Source organism: Eulemur rufifrons, chromosome 8 (assembly GCF_041146395.1).
Source record: "Eulemur rufifrons isolate Redbay chromosome 8, OSU_ERuf_1, whole genome shotgun sequence".
Classification (NCBI taxonomy): Eukaryota; Metazoa; Chordata; class Mammalia; order Primates; family Lemuridae; genus Eulemur; species Eulemur rufifrons.
The window spans coordinates 52,327,070-52,339,790 of NC_090990.1; positions in this window are offsets into that span (position 1 = coordinate 52,327,070).

Consider the following 12,721-nt stretch of genomic DNA (forward strand, 5'->3'; position numbering starts at 1 on the left):
GACCAGATATATACTATAACAGCTAACAATTTTAACATTTTTTTAAGAAACTCAATAACAATTTTAAATTTAATGAGTGGTTATGACTACTTACTCTAGAGCTCTTCTTCAACAAAATGATTTAACAGCTAATCTGAGAACTCCCCACGATAGACAACAGGAACTTACTTTCCTGCAGTAAGGGCACAGGCATGTGACCGGTATTCCAGCCATCAGAGGAAGGGGTAGAAATCTCAGTGGTAACACCCAGTGCCCAGCACCAGCAGTGTATCTGCCAATCCAAGGCAGTCGTAGTGAACCATTCTAGCTGAAGCATTATTACTGGCCAGGTAGCCTCCAAACTCCATCCTTTAGCCATCCCAGAGATTCTGTTAGCTACCTAATATTTAAAATATTTATATTCTGCTTTAATTAGCCTGAGTTGGTTTCATTGTCTGCAACTAAAAGCCCTATTTCTATAAAATGATGGTAGTACAGGATACTATGGTATCACCCAGGAAGAACATCTATATTGATATTAGGAAGTCCCAGGCAAAAGAGGAAGTATCTAAGCTAAGGTAGGAAGAATGTATAAAAGTTAGCCAGTCAAAGGGCAGGTAGAAGAGTGTTCAGGCATAGCCTATAGAATTTATAAAAGTCTGAAGGTGAACATGGTGTGGGGAAATAGCAAGAGATGAAACTGGACTGGAGATAATCATAGGCCAGGTTTTATATAACCTTGTCCTGTGTAAGGAAATCCAACCTCATATAATGAGAAGAGGGGAAGCATTGAAATGCTTTATTCAGAAGAGTGACATGATCTGATCTGCATTTCATTAAGACCAATTTGATTACACTGTGGATAAAATATTGGAAAGGGAGATTTGGGCAAGACAAACGAGAGGGAGGCACAGATCAAACAAGGGGAGATAGCTGATTGGGGGGAGGCACTGGGGATGGATATGAATGGTCAGACTCGAGACATATTTCAGAGGAGGCCTAATCAAACTCTGAGATTGGGGAGTGTGCTGGAGAAATATGAGGCAGATAAAAGGATGACCACTAGGTTTCTGGTTACTGTTACAATTCATCGAGATAGTGCGTACTGTGTGATTGTGTGTGTGTGAGCTTTTGGGAATGCAGAGGAAATGAATTCTGATTTTGATTTATTTGCTAAAGAATGAGATCCCTGGGAGCTATGATCATTTGAGAGCCTCACGGGAAGGCAGAGTGAATTGGAATCTGAAAGATAGGCTGGGTGTGAACACAGAAAGAAGATGGAGAGCACATTCCTGGTGAAGAATGCAGAGTGAGAGAGGGCAGAGGAATGGGCAGTTTGACAATCACTATGTGGGAGATGAGAATCTAATCTTACTGGTGTCCACGACTGCATCAATTGCCTCTTTAGGTATCCCTGGGCTGTCTTTGATGTTCTGGTACTGTAGCCACATTGTTTAAGAACAGACTGGTTTTAATGATTTTTACATTGTTTTTCATCTTTGGTATTCTTTATGTTTCAAACTATACAGATCCTAGAAGTTAGCTACTTGAGGAATATTTCTTTTACAAGTACAAACCATGGCAATTCATTCCTGGAAGGCTTAGAGTCTCATAGACCGTGTGAGCCATCAATATAGTATGCTTGGATAAATTCAAGATGAAAACTAATTTCTGCGCATTAAGCCTCATCAAACCCTGAGTGCCTCAGGCCCTCAGGTATAAGCCAGGGAAAATATGCAAAAGCGTTTTTTAGCCAAAAGTATTCCACACAAATAGTAAGAGATATTTATCAATGTCTGTTCTCTGGAAGTTTGATTTTTGTTTAATCTTCTGGCTAATACCTTTTAACTCAGGGGTAACCTATTTTCCCCCATTCTACCATTAGTATGAAGTCAGAGATCAGTTGTTTATATCCTTTCAAAGCATGATTTTGGCCTCTTTGCTCCTACGGCCCCAAATGTAGACCTCTTTTCCAGGTCTAACTTTATTCTTCCGTAGATTCAGTGTGAGACGTACACTGGATCTCCAGGGTGTCGTTACTTTTCCTTTCATCCTCTCCTTTCATTCCTCACCTTAATTTTTCATATCTTCATGACATGAAAAACGAAGGTGGAGAATCAGGTCTTCATGTTCAGTTTCTGTGTCTGCCAAAGAAACTGTTTCATTTTGATACATTTTGGTACATTTACCAAAATAATACTCCATGAATTGAAATAGCAATACACTTTTCTGTAAGCAGCGATTTCTAAATAGGAACTATTCCACATTTCTTTGATGAAACTTTTTTTCAGAGTATAATAAATGCTACTTTTTTATCCTGGTATTAGGCAGATCATATGGCCTGTGGGTCCTGGTGAGAAATTTGGATTGTATTCTGCAGTTCATGAGAAGATATTCGAGGGCTTTAAGTAGCGGAATGACCGAAGTGATATGATTTATATTTTGGAAAAAAAATAACTCCCACTGATATTTGAAGAATGGATTATAAGTGTCTAGAGTGGAATCAGGGAAACCAGTAGTTCATTTCAGGTGAGGTGATGATGGTTCTTAAACTAGAGTGGAGCAATGCAGATGGAAAAATGGTGGATTTGAGATCTGTTTTGTAGGTAGAAATCATAGCACTTGCATGATTGCTATATCTGAGATATAAGAAAATGGAAGAAAGGGCATATCATTTATCTATTGCTAATATTGTAGCATAAAAATTAAACACCAAAAACTCCATGTCATGCAACAATAAGTATCTGGGGTGGTTGGCTAGGTAGATCAGCTGATACGACTGGACTTGTACTCGTACCTGGAGTTTGCCTGGCTGTCTAGGTCTCAGCTGAGATAAGCGAAGTTACTTGGCTTTGCTACATATATCTCCTCTCCGATAAGATAGCCTGGGCATATTCTGGCAGAGACAAAACAAAAGAAGTAGAAACAGGAAAAGCTGCTTAAGGCCTGGGCCTTAAGCTTATCTACTGTCACTTCTACCATCTCTTATTAGCCAAAGAAAGTCATTAGGCCAGCCTAGGTTTTAAGGGATGTAAAGATCGCCTCTGCTCAGTAGTCTTTATTGAGAAGAACTACAGTGTCACATGGCAAAGGCCATGGATACAGGGAAGGATGTAGCATTCGGGCCATATGTGTAGCCTAGCACACAGGAGAGCAAATAGGATTTCTAGGCTTTGGCTTGAGCAACTGAATGAGTCTCATATGATTCTCCAGGACCAGAAAAAAAATGTCTGAGTGGAAATGGCCATATCAAGATTTTCCAGTTAAATGTGAGATGCTGTAAGACGGTAAGATGTTCATGTTCTCCAAGACCCTGACTTGTCCATCCTGCTCCTTCCCTCCTGTAACAGCCCTGATCTTCCCTACCCTGAAGGTCATTGCTCAGTGGAGGTCAGATTCAACCCAAAGCAGTCTGAGCCTGCATTCTTACATGTATTATTCCATCCATATATGGAAGTTCTAATAAATACAATCTTCTAAATTTCATTAGTATTCCTTATAGACAGATGCTCCTGGAAGTTTCCCAGCTGGCTTGCTGGAAATTCAGTTGGGAAGCGTTGAAATCTGTGTCTTCAACCCTTCTTCACCTGTACTGTCAGAGACATTCTTTTTTGACGGAAAAATCTGACTGTGTCTTTTCCTTGCTTAGAAGCTTTTGAGAGGTCCTCAGAACTTACAGGCTACAGTTCAAACACTTTAGCACAGCTGTAAGATCTTGCACACCCGGACCCTGCCTACTTCTCAGATCATCTGCCGCTCTCCCCGCTTAGCTGTGCTCCAGCAGGACCAAGCCTGTCATTGTTTCTCATGGATTGCACACTGTTTCAGGCTTCCCTTTATTCACTCAGTCTAGCACTTTGCTTGGACCTCCCTTCCTTCCCTCGTCCATCTCGCAAATTCCCAGTGTCTATCACAACCCTGATAGAGTACTACCTTCCTGTGATGCCTCAGAAAGGATGTTCTCCTTTGTTTTTTTTTTTTACTGAAACTCCTATATGTCTATGTTTGTATAGATCACATTATGTTATTTCACTTGTTAGCATGTCTGTTTTCTACTTTAGATTGCAAGCTTCTTGCTTATTGTAGGGAAACAGAATTGTCACCTGCAGCACAATGATATTTGGCTACTTGCTCAGTACTTGTCAGTGTGGAATCTGGCAGCCACCCCAGCTGCTCCCTCAGGGGGAAACTGACAGACTACACAGCCCTGCTGTCACCTCTGTGCATCGCCACAAATCACATACAAGGCAACCTTCCCTGTCCCTCCCTTCTCCCCAACACCAGCAGAACATAGTCTACCCTGGTGGCATTCAAAAATGTCACAGGGAAGGGGGAATATATATATATGTATATGTTTATATATATATGTGTGTGTGCGTATGTATATAGCCCTGGCTATGTATGATCTCTCTTTCTCTCTCTTCTCCTCTAGTGGACATCAGAGTGCTCTCTTGCTAGTGGGTTCTGCCCCTCATTTAGAGAATCCTGCTTGCATTCCACAGGCTTGTATAAGTAATAAATATTGAAATTACTTGTAGTCCCTGGCTTGGGTATGATATGTTTTGACATCTGATATCTTAAAAAGGTAGAGTCTGGCAGCAGGCTTACTGTAACACTTAAATGCATCATTATTTATGCCCAGGGTACGAGTACAAAAACTCAAAACCTGTTGTTTGTTGAACCAAGTCAGTAGAGGCCACTAGAAGAACTGCCTTAATGAACAGAGCAGGCAAAAATAAAAATTTTGTTTATAAATGAGTAGTTAAGGATTTGATTTGCTTTTTTTTTGAAAAAAAGAATTTGAAATATTTTACTTAAAATCTTGATTATACTTCGATTTTAATTAATCGGCTCTTGATTCACACACACCAAGAAAAGCACAAAAGAGGATTCTGGGTCAGCCGTATTGGATTAATGGTGGCTCAGCTGTGAAGGCCTGTGGTACACTTGTAAGCTCTCAGGTCCTGCCAAGTGGTGCAAATGTAAAGAGGAATGAGGTTGAAATCTTTTAGAGCAGAGACTCCCCTCCCCCACTCTTTGGGCCAGAGAACTGGTTTGTTAGATAAAAGTGTAGATTAAAACCACTTAATCTCTTACTGTAGGTATTAGACAAAGAGCTATTCTAATAGCATAAGGAATCCTGGTTGTGCTGATCCAGTTTATGGAATTATTAGATTGCTTGGTAGATCCTTCTCAGACAATAGGTTTCCTAATAGGAGAAAATTGTTAGTGTAATTGACTGAATGTCCACACTAATCTCTATTTCTTTACTTACCAGAGTCTATTTATTATCTGTTTTTATGTTTGTTTCTTGACTTAGAGAGTTTCCGAAGGGCAGTGCCCTGTTTTATTTATCACTATATTGTAGAACCCATCACTTAATAAATAGTCAGTAAATATTTTAGGACATTGTATGTGGTGATGTGTTTTGATTTGAACTTCTGCTTGTTGGATGGTAGTGTACAGAGATAAATTTGTGTGTATTGATCTTATATCCTTCAATATTTCTAAACTCATTTATTAGTTCTAGTAGATTTTTTCATTTTTATTTCAAAATATTATAGGGGTACATTATGTCTTTGGTTGCATGTATCAGTTTTGTTATGCTTGAGTCAGGGTTATAAGTGTTCCCATAATTGTGATAGTGTTCATTATAGCCATTAGGTAGGTTTTTGCCCATTCCCTCCTCCCCCATCCTCCTACCCCCCTGCTTGATTTCCACTGAGTTTTTAGATTACACCGAATTTTTACATAGATGATCATGTTGTCTATAAACAAAGAGAGTTTTACTTCTTTCTTTCCAGTCTGGATGTCTTTTATTCCTTTTATTTTCATGTCTTGTTGCACTGGCAAGAAACTCCAGCACAACATTGACGAGAAATGGTGAGAAAGGACATCTTTATCTTGTTCCTGATCCCAAGAAGCAGCATTGAATCTTTGCCACTAAGTAGGATGTTAGCTGTAGGTTTTTCATGGATGCCCTTTATCAAGTTGAGGAAATTTCTTACTTGTTGAGGGTTTTAAATCAGGAATGAATGTTAGATTATGTCAAATGCTTTTTCTATATTCATTAAGATAATCGTGTGGGTATTCTTTATTCAGTTTGTTAAAATGGTGAATTAAATTGCTTTAGAACATTAAACCAGGTTTGCATTTCTGAGAAAAACCAGAAATATGTATTATCATTTTATAATATCAACTTTTGATTCTATTACAGGATATATTGGTCTATAGTTTTTTTATTGTAATGTTTCTGTATGGTTTTGATATCAAGGTAATGCTGGCTTCAAAGAATGACTTAGAAATGATCTCTTCTAAATTTTTCTGGAGGAGTTTGTGTAGGATTACTATTATTTCTTCCTTGAATGTTGGTGGAATTAACAGGTGAAGTCATTTTGGCCTGGACTTTTCTTTTTTGAAAGGCTTTTAACTATAAATTCTATTTCTTTAATAGATATAGTACTCTTTAGGTTATCTCATCTTTGAGATTTGGTAGTTTTTGTCTTTCAAAGAATTTATCCATTTCATCCAAGTTAGTAAATATACTGGTATGAAACTGTTAGTAATCATCCTATATTATCCTTTTAATATTTGTAGAATCTGTAGTTATGTTATATCTCTCATTCTTGGTATTTGTAATTTGTACCTTCTTCCTTTTTTTTTTATTAATCAGCCTACTTAGAACCATCTCAAAGAACCATCCTTTTATTTTCAACCTATTTGTGTCTTTGTGTTTAAAGTGGGTAGAATATAGTTTGCTCTTTCTTGTTTAATACAATTTGACAATATGTATCTTTTAATTGGGATATGTAGACCATGTATATTTAATGTGATTATTGATGTATTAAAATTGATTCTATCATCTTATTTGTTTTCTGTTCATCCCTTCTGCATTTTGTTTCCCTTTTTCTCTTTTTTTGTCTTCTCTTAATCAAATCTTTTTTCTGTTAAACCCATCTAGTATATTTTTTATATCAAACATTGTCATTTTTATTTCTAAAATTTTGATTGGTGTTTTTAGAAAATATCTCTAATGTCTCTACTTTGTAAATATATGGAATATAGTGATATAGTGACAGTAAATGTTTTACTTGTGTGCTACTTACAACATATGTGTCAGTTCTGGTCAGTGCCAAATGATTTTTGTCTTAAATTATGGATTACATTATCCTGCTTCTTTGCATGCTTGATAGTTTTCAATTAGATGCCAGAATTTCACTTTTTACCTCCTTGGATGCTGGTTTGTATTCCTTTAAATATTTTTGAGCTTTTTTTCTGGGATTCAGTGTTACTAAAATCTGTTTGATCCTTTTGGGCTTTGCATTTAAGATTTGTTAGGTGGGACTGAAGCAGTGTTCTGTGTAAGGCTAATTTTTTAAAAAAATACTGTATTATACATTATTACTGTCCAACACTGGGGCAAGACTCTTCTGTGTATTCTTACCAAGTTTTCCATGAACCACAGGGTTTTTTTGTCTGGCTGATGGAAATAGGTTCTATTCCCAGTTCTGGGAAGGTGCCTAGAACTGTTACTTCAAATCCATTCAGGTGATTCTCTCTGGGCCTTGGGTAATTTTTTCACACAGTAGTTCCAATTAGCATTTCAGCTGAATGCTCAAGGAGTATGCTCTGCAGAGCTTCAGAGTTCCCTCTCTGTAGGTTTCCCCTCTGTGGTACTCTTTCTTATAAATTCCAGTCACCTCATTCTCTCCAGATTCTAAGCTTCATCTCTCTAACTCAGGAAATCTGTCAGGCTTTATCTAGGTTCAATTTCTGAGCATCACAGCCTGGAAAAACTTTTTATAGAGTTAAGATGATGCAATTGGATGGGTTACCCTGTTTAGTGATCATTTTTTTTTATTGGCTTATGTCCTGTATCTAGAAGACATTTTTAAATTATTTCAAGCAGAGAGAGGGTAAATATGGTCCCTGGTGCTCAATCTTAGTTGAAAGCTTGGTTCACTAATTGATACATATTTGTTTTGAATAATTTCAGAGAATTGCCTGGGCTTCATATAGAACAGCTTATATGTGTATGAGGGAATTTGCTTTGTGAATCTTTGGATATGGGAATATAAGATTATGAAGTTTCATAACTAAAACTATTAGATATGACATGGTGGTAGTGGAAGTTCAATGATGTGGGAGGCAAGAAACCTAAGAAAGACTACTGTTAGACTTAAAAACTATGAATAAGGTCTATCATACACTATGTATATGGAAGTGAATGAGAATACAAAGTCTCTTTATTCATCAAATTTCATCCTGTGGGGAGAGAGAATGTATAACCAAAAAATTACACAACATATGATATGTTATAAAATATGCATCATAGCTTTATCCTTTTATTACAGCACTTGTTATACTACAATATTAGCTTAGTGAAAAAGTAATTGTGGTTTCAGACCATGAATTTTAAATCATTATAACTAGGCTCAAACACATCTTTCTAACCAAAATAGGAACCATTACAATCAACTCATTTTTGCCAATGAGAATTAAGTTTGTTTATTCCTGTAGCATAAAAATTTGTGCATCAGAATATGACAAACTCTTGGAAAGCATTTTTTGCATCCTGCTGGCTGTGGAAGCTTTTTGCCTGCAAAATGTTGTCGAGATGCTTGAAGAAGTGGCAGTCGGTTGGTGAGAGGTCAGGTGAATATAGCAGATAAGGCAAAATTTTTAGCCCAATTCGTTCAACTTTTGAAGCATCGGTTGTGCCATGTGCGATCAGGCATTGTCATGGAGAAGAATTGAGCCTTTTCTGTTGACCGCAGGCATTGCAGTTTTCAGTGCATCTCATCGATTTGCTGAGCATACTTCTCAAATGTAATGGCTTTGCTGGGATTCAGAAAGCTGTAGTGAATCAGATTGGCAGGAGACACATAAACAGTGACCATGACCTTTTTTGGGTGCAAGTTTGGCTTTGGGAAGTGCTTTGGAGCACTTTCGGTCCAACCACTGATCTGGTCATCACTGGTTGTTGTAGAAAATCCACTTTTCATTGCATGTCACAATCCGATTGAGAAATGGTTCGTTGTTGCAAGAAGAGAAGATGACATTTCAAAACAATGATTTTTTTTTATTTTTGGTCAGCTCATGAGGCACCCATTTATTGAGCTTTTTCATCTTTCCAATTTGCTTCAAATGCTAAATGACTGTAGAATGGTTGACCTTGAGTTCTTAGGCAACTTCTCGCATAGTGGTAAGAGGATCAGCTTCGATGATTGCTCACAATTGGTCATTGTCAACTTCCGATGGCCGGCCACTGTGCTCCTCATCTTCAAGGCTCTTGTCCCCTTTGCAAAATTTCTTGAACCACCACTGCACTGTACCTTCGTTAGCAGTTCCTGGGCCAGATGTGTAGTTGATTTTGCAAGTTGTCCCCGCTGCTTTACAATCCGTTTTGAACTCAAATAAGAAAATTTGAATTTTCTTTATGTCTAACATCATTTCGATATTCTAAAATAAATATAAAATAAACAGCAAGTAATAAGTCATTAGCAAAAAAAGAGTGTGAGAAATGTGCATTAAAATGATATATAACATAACCACATTTATTTAACAATGTATTCTAATATCAAACAGCAAATTTCAGCAATGCTAAAACCACAATTACTTTTGCACCAACCTACTATAATTAGCAATTTATTCATCTTTTTCTCCAACCAGTCTGTGAACTTCTCTAGGATCAGAACTAGAGTGTCTTATTTTGTCCTTTTATCCCCATTGCCCAGCACAGTGCAAAGCTAATAGCAGGTATCAGTGAGTGAATAAATGAATGGATGGTGTGAATTCTCTGTACCAGGATTGACTGTCAAGGGAGTTATTTTGGCTGAATGGGTCTTTTAGATAATTAGATCATTGCCCCAACACCTGTAAATCAAAATGGCCAACACATTTATTCTCAAGCCCCATGGAGGGTAGTGTGTAATAATAACTATAGATTAAGTCTCAGTATATGATTTCTAAAATTTTAACACTAATATTTTTTAAAGGTTTTGCTTTTGCATTTAAGCAAGAGAACAGTAATCCACTTATTTGAGCTCACTAAGTTTAAAGAAGAGAGAAGCTAATTATGCATCCACTTGGGCATTACTCAGTACTTACTTCACAATATGGTAAAGACAAGCTCTGTGATCTTCCAACATAAGGCAAAAAAGGGCAACAGCTACTCATGTAGCATGTCCATGGCAGCAGGACCATTGTATCTATTTCTGGGATCTAGAATAATGCTTAGAAATGAATGAATAAATAGATGAATTAACAACATCTCAAGGCCAATTCAGTCTCAGTAAAATGAGTCTAGGAGCATAGCTGAAAAAAAGAAAAGATAAACCATTTTCCATAGTAGTATGTATATCTGATGGTGATCTTATCATTATGGTTTACAAATAGAATTCTCATTTCCCAAAAGGTGTCCTCTAAAGCTTCCTGTTCAATAAAGTGGATATTTTATAACCAAATGAACTTGGGCCACTATAGAAAATGAGCAAGCAGGGTGCTTTTTAGAATATCTGTGGAATAAATGTTTTAGCTCAGGCCAAGCTATTCAAGCCATGATTCAATACCTTGAATTCCAATCAAGTTTACAAAAGAGAGGTCAGTTTGGAAACCTCTGTCGAAATTAGTTGCTTCCCTGAAGGTCCTTGTGTGTAATCGGCAGAATACAACAAGGGCACAAGGGGAACGAGAAGGAGAAAAGCCACACATGAAAGGAAATGTGGTAAGGTCATGTGTAAGTTACAGGGTTTTAATGTTATTTTATGATTAAACATTTGGCCAAACATTTGATAAGACATCAAATGAAATTATTAAAAGGTAAAATAGCAGAAAATAATCCATTAAAGATGCCCAAATCAGAACTGCTAAGTTAGTTATTTCCAGAATCTGCTTATCTCGCATACGGAAAAAAAAAGCTGTGTGTGTATGGGGGTGGGTGCAGATTAGTAGATTCTAATAGTTTACCATGTAAGCTGTGTTGCTTAGTTTGCAACTGCTGATAATGGCCCCAAAATGTGCATCAAAGCTGTGAAATAGTCCATGAAACTGTTACAATGTCATTCCTTGGCATCAATCTGTAAATGCAGAAATTTACATTTAATCAGCTTTGCTAGCAATTTTTTTTTTCCCCACTGCAAATCCCTCATAATCTTTCTTTAGCTAAGTTAATCATATCTGCCCAGGCTGTGTGCAGTTGAGGTAATTATCCAAAGAATCTTGGCTTTAAAAACCACTTTGATCTATGATGTTCATATTTCTAAATGAACAGTTTTATTTTTTTGTCTGAATCTTCTACTGTTGAGTCAAATTTCCATTTTATTATTTTTCGTGAGGACAAGTTTTTGAGTACCTGAAGCATTATGTTTTGCATTTATTAAGTAGAGACATTTTGTTTAAGTAGGAATTCTTTTAACAACTGGATTTAGAAATGCTCCAATTGCATGGAAACTGCATTTTAACTATTACATTCAAAAGAACTACCTTAGATTATTATGGCTGCAAAATTCATAGTTAGAAGATCAAAATATATTTGAAAGAATCAGTAAAGTTAAAATTTGAAATGGGGTAGAAGAAGAAGTAGGGTGGCCCGTCCTTTTCTGAAGGGCATTAAAGGAATTTCTCTACTTTGGAATAGTTGAAAACTATTTCAACTAATCATTGGACCATTGGGCCCTTCCATCAGGTCTGGAAAGAAAAGAAGTAAAGGAATGATAAGGGGTTCCTTCTTCCTCCCTCCCCCATGTCCAAATTTGAATTAAATGGAAAATATTAGCTGGGTTTACAGAAACAAATGGATTTATTGGTCTTTGTTGAATTAACTGATCAGTATAGTAAAACCACAATCAATTCAATAAATGTTTCAGTGATACCAGTGTCTTGTCATATTTTGTTTGACTAAACTGACTCTTGGAATCCAAGATTCTTGTCTTTAAAGGAGCTTAGAGATAATCTAGCTCAAACCTCCCATTTTACATGCTAGGAAATTAAAATTCAAACATGTTAGTTATCTAACCTATTCATGAAAGCCTGAGGGGTTTCATTACTTTCATTCAGTCAAAATTGAAATGGTGCTGTTATAGGAAATAGCAACTACATTTCAAGGTATTAAAGCATATTTGCTTTTGCATTTATCAGTCTTATTTTTTTCTTCCCACCAGAGAACGTTTATTTCCAACAGCCCATGTGTGACCCATATGGAGGCAAGATAGCACTTTTCCACGTCACTTCCAATTATGAGGGGTGAGGATGCTGGGTCTTGCCTCCCAGTTGGGCTATATCCAATATTTTGAAATAGAATGCCCAGACTGAGTTCCCAGGCAAAGTTTACTTCCCACTGTGGAAACCAATTTTCATTAACTTAGCTCTTAGGACTCAGTTAAGCCAATCAGAACTAGACTATAGTTAAAGTCATTCCCGTAAAGAGATATGGCAGCATTTATCAAATCTGCACTGTCATAATAATCATTGGGGGTGCTTGTTAGGGACACAGATTCTCTGTCCGAAGATTCTGACTCATTAGGTTTGATTTGATACATTAGGCAAGGTTGAGAAGCACTAAAATACAGCAAGTGAGCCAATTGAGATGAGGCAGGCACAGCAGAGCATGGGTGGCTGTATCAGGAAGGAAAAGTTTAAAAGGCAAGCTCTAAACAGAAGCAGATCAGACACAAAGGCAGAGGATTTTGGTCTTATCGGGCAGAGTGTGCTTCGAAATTGAGGTCGTTGGGTGATATTAGCG